Raw genomic sequence first — 7,745 nt, 5'->3', positions numbered from 1 at the left:
ACATATATGGTAGGAGACCTAATTGAATGGCCCGCTGCAGGACGAGAAGCAGCACCATGAAGCGTAAGACGTACACTCCAGGTAATGATGGTCCTTGGAAATTAACTCTAGCCATTACCATCTAGTACATTGTCTTCTAAATTACAGTCCTTACTCTATGTGGCTGTAACAAGCATATCAGACTAATTCTGCAGAAGGTTTCAGTCCCTTCAAGAGGGAAACCAGCATTTGCAATGCAATAGGTCTTGCATCTGTGAGAGTTAGAGCTATTAGCGTTGTAAATGACAATGTCTTTTACTATGTGTTTTGGTTTGGAGTGTAGTGGATGTATGCCAGGTGCCACAGCAACCCTCCCAGGCCTGCTGCTGCAGGATAAAGGCCAAAACAAGGCTGCCAACTTGGGAGTGTTTTGCCTCATTCCTACAGACTGGCTGGGATACCCTTATAGATGCAACCCTTTCTAGTGTGTTTGCCTAAACTTTCATAGTTCCAAATAAGCAACAAAGAGGCACGTTCATGGCATTTAACCTGACGAATGAGGGGGTCAAAAGAGTAGGAGCAAAGAAAAGGGGGCAGCCACATATTTCTGTGTGTTAAACTTTTAAAGGAATTATTCCTCTACATTGGCAAAACCAGTCTAACTTTTAAAAACATTGACTGTAACAGAAGAGGTTGCTTAATTACAAATGAATTATAGCGATTTTGTTAAGAATAGCGCCTGCTTTTCAGCGCTAGGAAATGGCAGAGTCTCTATTACCAAGCGCTATATTAAAAAAAAGAGCTAATCGCAGACTGCCCCAACATGCACCAGACAATGAACCCTAGGGGAGAGGATGTGGCGTAAGGGCCAGAGCTGCCAACCTTGGAGCTTAGGAACACGGCTCAAGTCTCGGTACTGGCTCAACATCCCGTGATTCTTGGCAAATCACTTAATCTCCTCTTACTACCAAAAATAAACGTGTTCTTGTGTAACATAGCTGGTGCCCATGTAAAGCACTCTAATACCTTTGTATCGAGTGTCCGCTAACTGAACTCTATTGAAGAGGCCCAATTTACATCCAAAGGCTAGATGTTTTTTGCTATCAAGCTTGAGGCCATGAAGTGCTTTGGTCTGGAGTCATGACTCCTTTTCCACCATTTTTGAGACAACACCTTTCACTATCTTCTTTCCTAGAACTAACTTATGTGCTTGGTTGGTGACCTTCTAGAGGTTATCAAGAGCACATGCTATCACCTTGTGTTAAGCTCTACTCAAGTCAGTTGGGTAATGCCCCCACTGCTGAGGTCTTGACAGAATGAGAATGTCACAGATTACAGTACTGACTTAGCTTTTCATCACCTCTTCATCTCTGCAAGGTTCAATGCAAATTAATTATTGCGATTTTGTTAAGAATGGCACCTGCTTTGCAGCACTATGAAATGGCAGACCCTGTATTACCAAGCGCTATATAAAAAAAACCTGAGTTATTCCCAGACTGCCCCAACACGTGTAAGGGCCAGAGCTGTCAACTTTGGAGCTGGGGAACATGGTTTGAATCTCGGCGCCAGCTCAACATCCTGTGATTCTGGGCAAATCACTTAATCTCCCCTGGCTACCAAAAAGGAATGTGTCCTTGTGTAATGTAACCAGTGCTCATGTAAAGCACTGTAATACCTTTGTATCGCGTTCACGCTATATAAAACTGCAAAAAAATAAATAAATAAAGCACTTCAATACCTTCATGTCAAGTTCACGCTACATAAAACTGCAAAAAAATAAATAAATAAAAAAGCTCCCCCCCAGACATCGCAAAGAAACAGCAAGATGCCTGAAACCAAGTAAGACGAAGAAAAGCAGAGATGCAAAAGAAAAAATAGTATGCCACACTGAGGTACGTCCCCGATAGTGCAATAATCCATGGAACAGGGTCAGTCTCCAAGGCAGTAACAAAACAGTCTCAAGGCGGGACAATCGTAAAGCATTTACCAACGACATCAAGGAATTTTTTTAAAGGCAGGCCCAGGAACGAATGAAAGTGATGGGGTGAGATGGTCGTAGTTAAAGCCCTCAGAATAGATTACAACATGTTGAGAAGAGCAGCACTTGCTCGCTGCTATGCTCTACCTAAAAACACCCCTGCCGACAAACATGAATAAAATAAGCAACTGACCATTGATAGTGAGGTGTAAACACCATGGGCCGAGCTGATGTCATCAGATACTACTCAAACAACTAACACCTTCCAACCGCTTATACACTGAAAGCAGACAGCTAGGTTTTCCAACTCCTTGCCCTAAAGACGGCCTGCCACCTAACAATCAATAGATTCCTATTCTCTGAGCAGTATTCTCTGAGTCAGTAACCAAAAATGGACTGTCAATGATAGACGGATGAGCACTAGCAGCCTTCACGCAGAAAAAAGAAGTGTCTTGAAAGATAGCACTGGAAACCACACCAGGCTCCTAGATGACTGAAGTTTGATATTTCAGTTAACAGATCTGGCTTGATGAGAGACAAAATAAAGAAGTAGGACTGAGGGGCAACTTGGTGGAATGTCTGTTGAGCTGCTTCGAAAGGGCCATGAGGTAGAATTGAAGACATACGGCTGAATGGTAGGACACAAGATGGCAAGGCAGGAGAGAGGTAAGAGGTACAGTAAACTGTGGACTTGAAATTACTAGCTAGAGACTAGACAAGAGAAGAAGCAAGCCAGAGAGCAAAACCTAGCACTGGTGGAGGATCTGGAGGACAGGAGAAGGACCTGGAGCACAACAGCAAGAGCACAGAAGCGTTGGTACACGCAAGAGCTTCCTTACACTGATCCTCCAGATGCCAAAAATATTGTAATGTGCCACTTTTTTAATGATGCTGCAAATGTTAGTCTTGGTCTCTCATACAGCTTGCAGGCTTTACAAGAAGGCTGTTGGGATCCAGGTCTGTCCAGAGCCAGGGCTCCCACATGATGATGTGCAGTCTACTCCCAACAGGGCAATTGGTTCTTCTACACACCACAGAGCTCTTCTCCAGATTTTTATACAACTGAGGCAACAGGCATTCAGGCAAGGGACCCATTGGAGAGCACCAATGCCTAGGATATCCCTCTGTCCTCATCACAAGCAGGTCTTGAGAGAATCTGATTTCTTCTGAGTTTCACTATGTTGAGAAGTGTCCTAATGAGCTGGCGGTTGCTTGCTTTTTTATCTAACAGGTACATATTGAAAATAAATGTGAGATTACTTTTCCAGCACTTTTCTGACTATATTTACTGGAAAATTACTTTAACCATAAGTAGACATTTCCACAGGAAAAGGCTATATTTACCTATAGAGTGAAAATAGCATTTTGCATCTAGTCACTATGTATGTCTCACTGTTATACATTAAGCACCTAGCATTTTGGGCTGTAAGGCACACTAAGCGGTGACTTGGTTTATAAATGTGTGTGTTTCCTACATGCCAAAACAATTTTTTGGCACCTGCTCTATCAATGTTTCAGCTTCAGTCAGTCATGCTACAATGGTAAACCAGAAGCCTCCTGTTGAGCTGAGAGTGAACCTGGGAATGTGCCAGAAAGATAAGCCTTTCTAGGAGAGGCGTAACGAGGAAAAAAAGCCTTATCTTTCCTCGTTACTTCTACTTTCTATTTGTGCTGCATTCTGCAGTAGACATAAAAAGAGGGCTATGCCTCTCAGGATTGTTTTTGTGCATGAAGGTGTCCCTTCCTGCGAAAAAACAATCCTGCATGCAACAGAGGCACCCTTTCACCATTGTGCAAGCGTGCCTGCGTTGGTGCTAGGCTGCCTGTATTGTCTTAAATGCGGCTCATTCCTGCAATTTCTCTGTCACACAGTACAGCACAGTAGGGTGACTTCCTGCACTGTACTGTGTGACGTTTTCTAAATAGGTCCCAAAATGTTTTGTGGCTTTACTTATCGGCTGCACCAATATGTTTGTCTTCACTATCGCCACAGTTACCGATCAGCTCATAGCTGAAAGACGGACAGACTAATACGAATGAACGCTGTTGGCCCATGCTTATTTTACAATAATGGGGATTCTACAGATTGTGGAAGGACTTTGGACACTATCGCAGCTGTTATTCATCCTCTGCAAGCTGTCATGTTATTTACAATCAGAACAAAGGCTTCAGCACTTTAATTACAGTGACAGTTTGTTCCTAAGAAATGAGAATTCCTGGAGGTTTAAAAACGACATTTTCACCTAATTCTCTGAAATAGTTCACAAAAACTATTATAAATATACACATTGTAAAACGCCTGTTGTAGAAAGCTAAATAAAGACAACAAATACAAAAAACAATTTTCAAAATGACCCTAAAAGTAAGAAATATGCACATATTTTATATATTTTAACAGGAAAACAAATGCAAGGCAGTTGGTTTAATATTGACATCCAGGAACATTTTATGTAGGAAATCCATATTCCAACAAAATAATAGCATTGTTAATACACATGTCCAACACCAACCTATAAGAAGGACTTTGGGCCCTATTTAGAATTTGTTGGTTTGTTGGACAATATACTCCGTCCACCATATTACAAGTGCCATAGGCAGAGTATCCCATCCGCAAAACAAAGCATGGCCCTTTTTTGGAAAAGAGAGGACTAGTATTATGTATTAGCTTGTTTATTTTGGTGAACGCAACAATTAAATCTTCCAAAAGAAGTTTAGGGAAAAGACAACAGAGTTACAACTAACAACCCCCCAACTGGACTCTTGGTTTGCCCACAATATCCAGTCTTTCATCTGTGATCGTGCTTTTAAAACGGTGCGACATAGAGACCCATTCTCCACGACTTTCTTTACAGTATTTTGGTAACCAGCCATGATCTAGGTCAAATTCCCCATGAGAACCTTTTTAATGATTTACTCTCCCTATTAAGACAATAATAGTAGTGGAAAAATAAGAGACTGGTTCTGTTCTTAAAACACGTGTGATTTCTTATATCAAGATGCTCTGTGAACAAGGCATGCAGGTATGCAAGTAGGAGTCCGCATGCAATCACTACATCTCGCATTTAATTGGGTGTGTGAATTCTTGTGTCTCTGTCTCCATTAACCCGAAGGCTTTCCTTCGTGTGAAAGAATTCATTTATGTATTAAGCACAACAGTTGTCCAGAGGGTTCACCAGCGCTGAAAAATACAGCAAGGTCCGGCTATACCAAGGTCACGTATTAGTGACTAGATGAAAAGGTTTTTCAAAAGATCTGAAAGTTCTGTTATGTCCTTACGTAGTACGGCAATGAGTTCCAGCGAAAAATCATTACCTTTGCCCTTGAGGACCTCAATGCCCAATTTGGGGATAAGTGAGTTAGTCTGACTGGGTTAAACAGCTGTGCTTCGTGTTGGAAAGCTGTGCGGCAAAAATATAGGGGCTCATTTACTAGAAGTTCAAGCAACGCAGGGCAGCAAGCAAAGTTGTTGAACTGTGTTGCTTGAATGGGAGAGTGATGAACAGCACCATATCTATTAAGGTATGGCGCTCTTCTGCTCTCTGCGTGCACTGCTGCACTTGCAGCTGCCTAGTGCCAAAGCAGGCACCTTTGCTGCATGTGTGCCTGTGTTAGAGGCAGATTTTTTGTGCTTTCTGCACTAATATAACCCTAAGAGGCAATTTCCTCTTTCTATGCGTGATGCAGAACGCAACATGTATAGAAAGAGGACATAGCAATGTCACTGTAATTTCATCCACAGAGATACCTGTAATGGAGTAATTTCAGGGGAGTGAAACATGCGGATCCTGAGGGTCTCCTTTGAAATAAGCAACCAGTGGGGTAGCCAGTAATTCTGGTTTCCCTGGTCATTCCTCATTTCTCCATATACTTCACACAAGACCCTACACATGGTGCTATCTTGAATTTCATAATTCCAATTTGGCCAGTAACTTTCTATCAATGGCAGAGAAATGAGATGGTATTCTCCCATTCTGGAGTCACTGGAACTATGAGTCCCCTTAACTATCGGGAAGTGGAAAGTCCAGCCCATGACAAGTTGGATCCTGAGAGGCGACTAAGAAATGAGGAATTACCAGGGGGGTCTTTCCAGGCTCCCTTTTCCCAGTAATTTTTCATTTTACCCCATACTTTCTCCTACCAGTGTTCCCTCAAATTTTATGATTTCAATGGATTTGGTAGCTGCTATTATTACCCTATCAGAATTTAATGGTCACTTGTAATGAAATCTGTCTTCTTCTGGGTCACCAAATTAAACAAAATGCTTAGATCCAGCACCCATGTAAGCCACGGAAAGGAAACATTTTTCCACAAAGAGCAAAGTAAAATGTTACAGGAGAAGTGCAAAAGAGCACAGTTACAGCAATTCTGAGTCAATCTTTTTTGCATCCCAATAGGTTTAGGCTTCCTACTTACAATAATCTTTGCACTGGATTAAAAACCAAGGGCCATATTTATACTTTTTGACGCACAACTGCGCCAACGCAAAAAATTTTTAACGCCGGCTAACGCCATTCCAAAGCGCCATGCGGGCGCCTTATTTATTGAATGACGTTAGCCGGCGCAGCTGACTGGTGTGCGTAAAAAAAAATGACTCACACCAGGCAGCGCCGGCATAGGGGAAAATGGAGCTTGGGCGTCAAAAAATGGGGCAAGTCAGGTCTGAGGCAAAATTTTGGCCTCAACCCGATTTGCGCCATTTTTTTTGACGCCCAACCCCCATTGAAATGACTCCTGTCTTAGCACAGACAGGAGTCATGCCCCCTTGCCCAATGGCCATGCCCAGGGGACTTATGTCCCCTGGGCATGGTCATTGGGCAAAGTGGCATGTAGGAGGGCACAAATCAGGCCTCCCCCAATGCCACAAAAAAAAATACTTACCTGAACTTACCTTAAGTTCCCTGGGATGGGTCCCTCCATCCTTGGGCGTCCTCCTGGGGTGGGCAAGGGTGGCAGGGGGTGTCCCTGGGGGCATGGGAGGGCACCTCTGGGCTCCTTCCGAGCCCAAAGGTCCCTTAACGCCTGCCCTGACCAGGCGTTAAAAAATGACGCAAAAGCGGCTGGACGTCATTTTTTAAGGCCCGCCCACTCCCATGCGTCATTTTTGCACGGGAGTTTAAATAAGGCGCACATGCCTTAGAGTCATTTTTTAGAAGGGAACGCCTACCTTGCATATCATTAACGCAAGGTAGGTGTCCACGCTAAAAAATTACGCAAACTCCAAGATCTTTGGCGCTAGACGGGTCTAACGCCAAAGTATAAATATGGAGTTAGCTTTGCGTCAGATTTGCAAAAAAAAACCGACGCAAATCCGGCGCAAACAGAGTATAAATATGCCCCCAAGAATCACAAGTGTCCTTTTACGTCAAATCAAATAGTCAAAATCGTTCAAATTCCTACATAGATGGGTAGAGTCATGTCCTCAAGGCCTTTTAAATTTACTTAGATTGACTTCCTTCTGAAAGTGCAAAGGCAACGAATTTCATTTGGACACAGCTGCTACAAAGACCATCCAGCTTAACCACCCAGGGTTTTCCGATAAAACCTCAGGACTACGAGAAGAAATTTGTCTCTATGTCTCATTAATCAAGTTGGTTTATGCCAAGTAAAACGGTAGATTAGCAGAGATGAATTAGAGAGAAAATTGTTGTGTACACAAGTCAAAGACATGGAAGTAGTAATTAATTCACTGGAAGCCAATGTAAAGAGGCCAGGGCTTCGGAGATAGCGACTAAGAAATGTTCCCTTTGCCTTAAACCAATGCCAGCCTGGCAACAGTATTCTGGATATT

The sequence above is a fragment of the Pleurodeles waltl genome, chromosome 1_2 (assembly GCF_031143425.1).
Source record: "Pleurodeles waltl isolate 20211129_DDA chromosome 1_2, aPleWal1.hap1.20221129, whole genome shotgun sequence".
Classification (NCBI taxonomy): domain Eukaryota; kingdom Metazoa; phylum Chordata; class Amphibia; order Caudata; family Salamandridae; genus Pleurodeles; species Pleurodeles waltl.
This window is presented reverse-complemented; position numbering follows the sequence as displayed.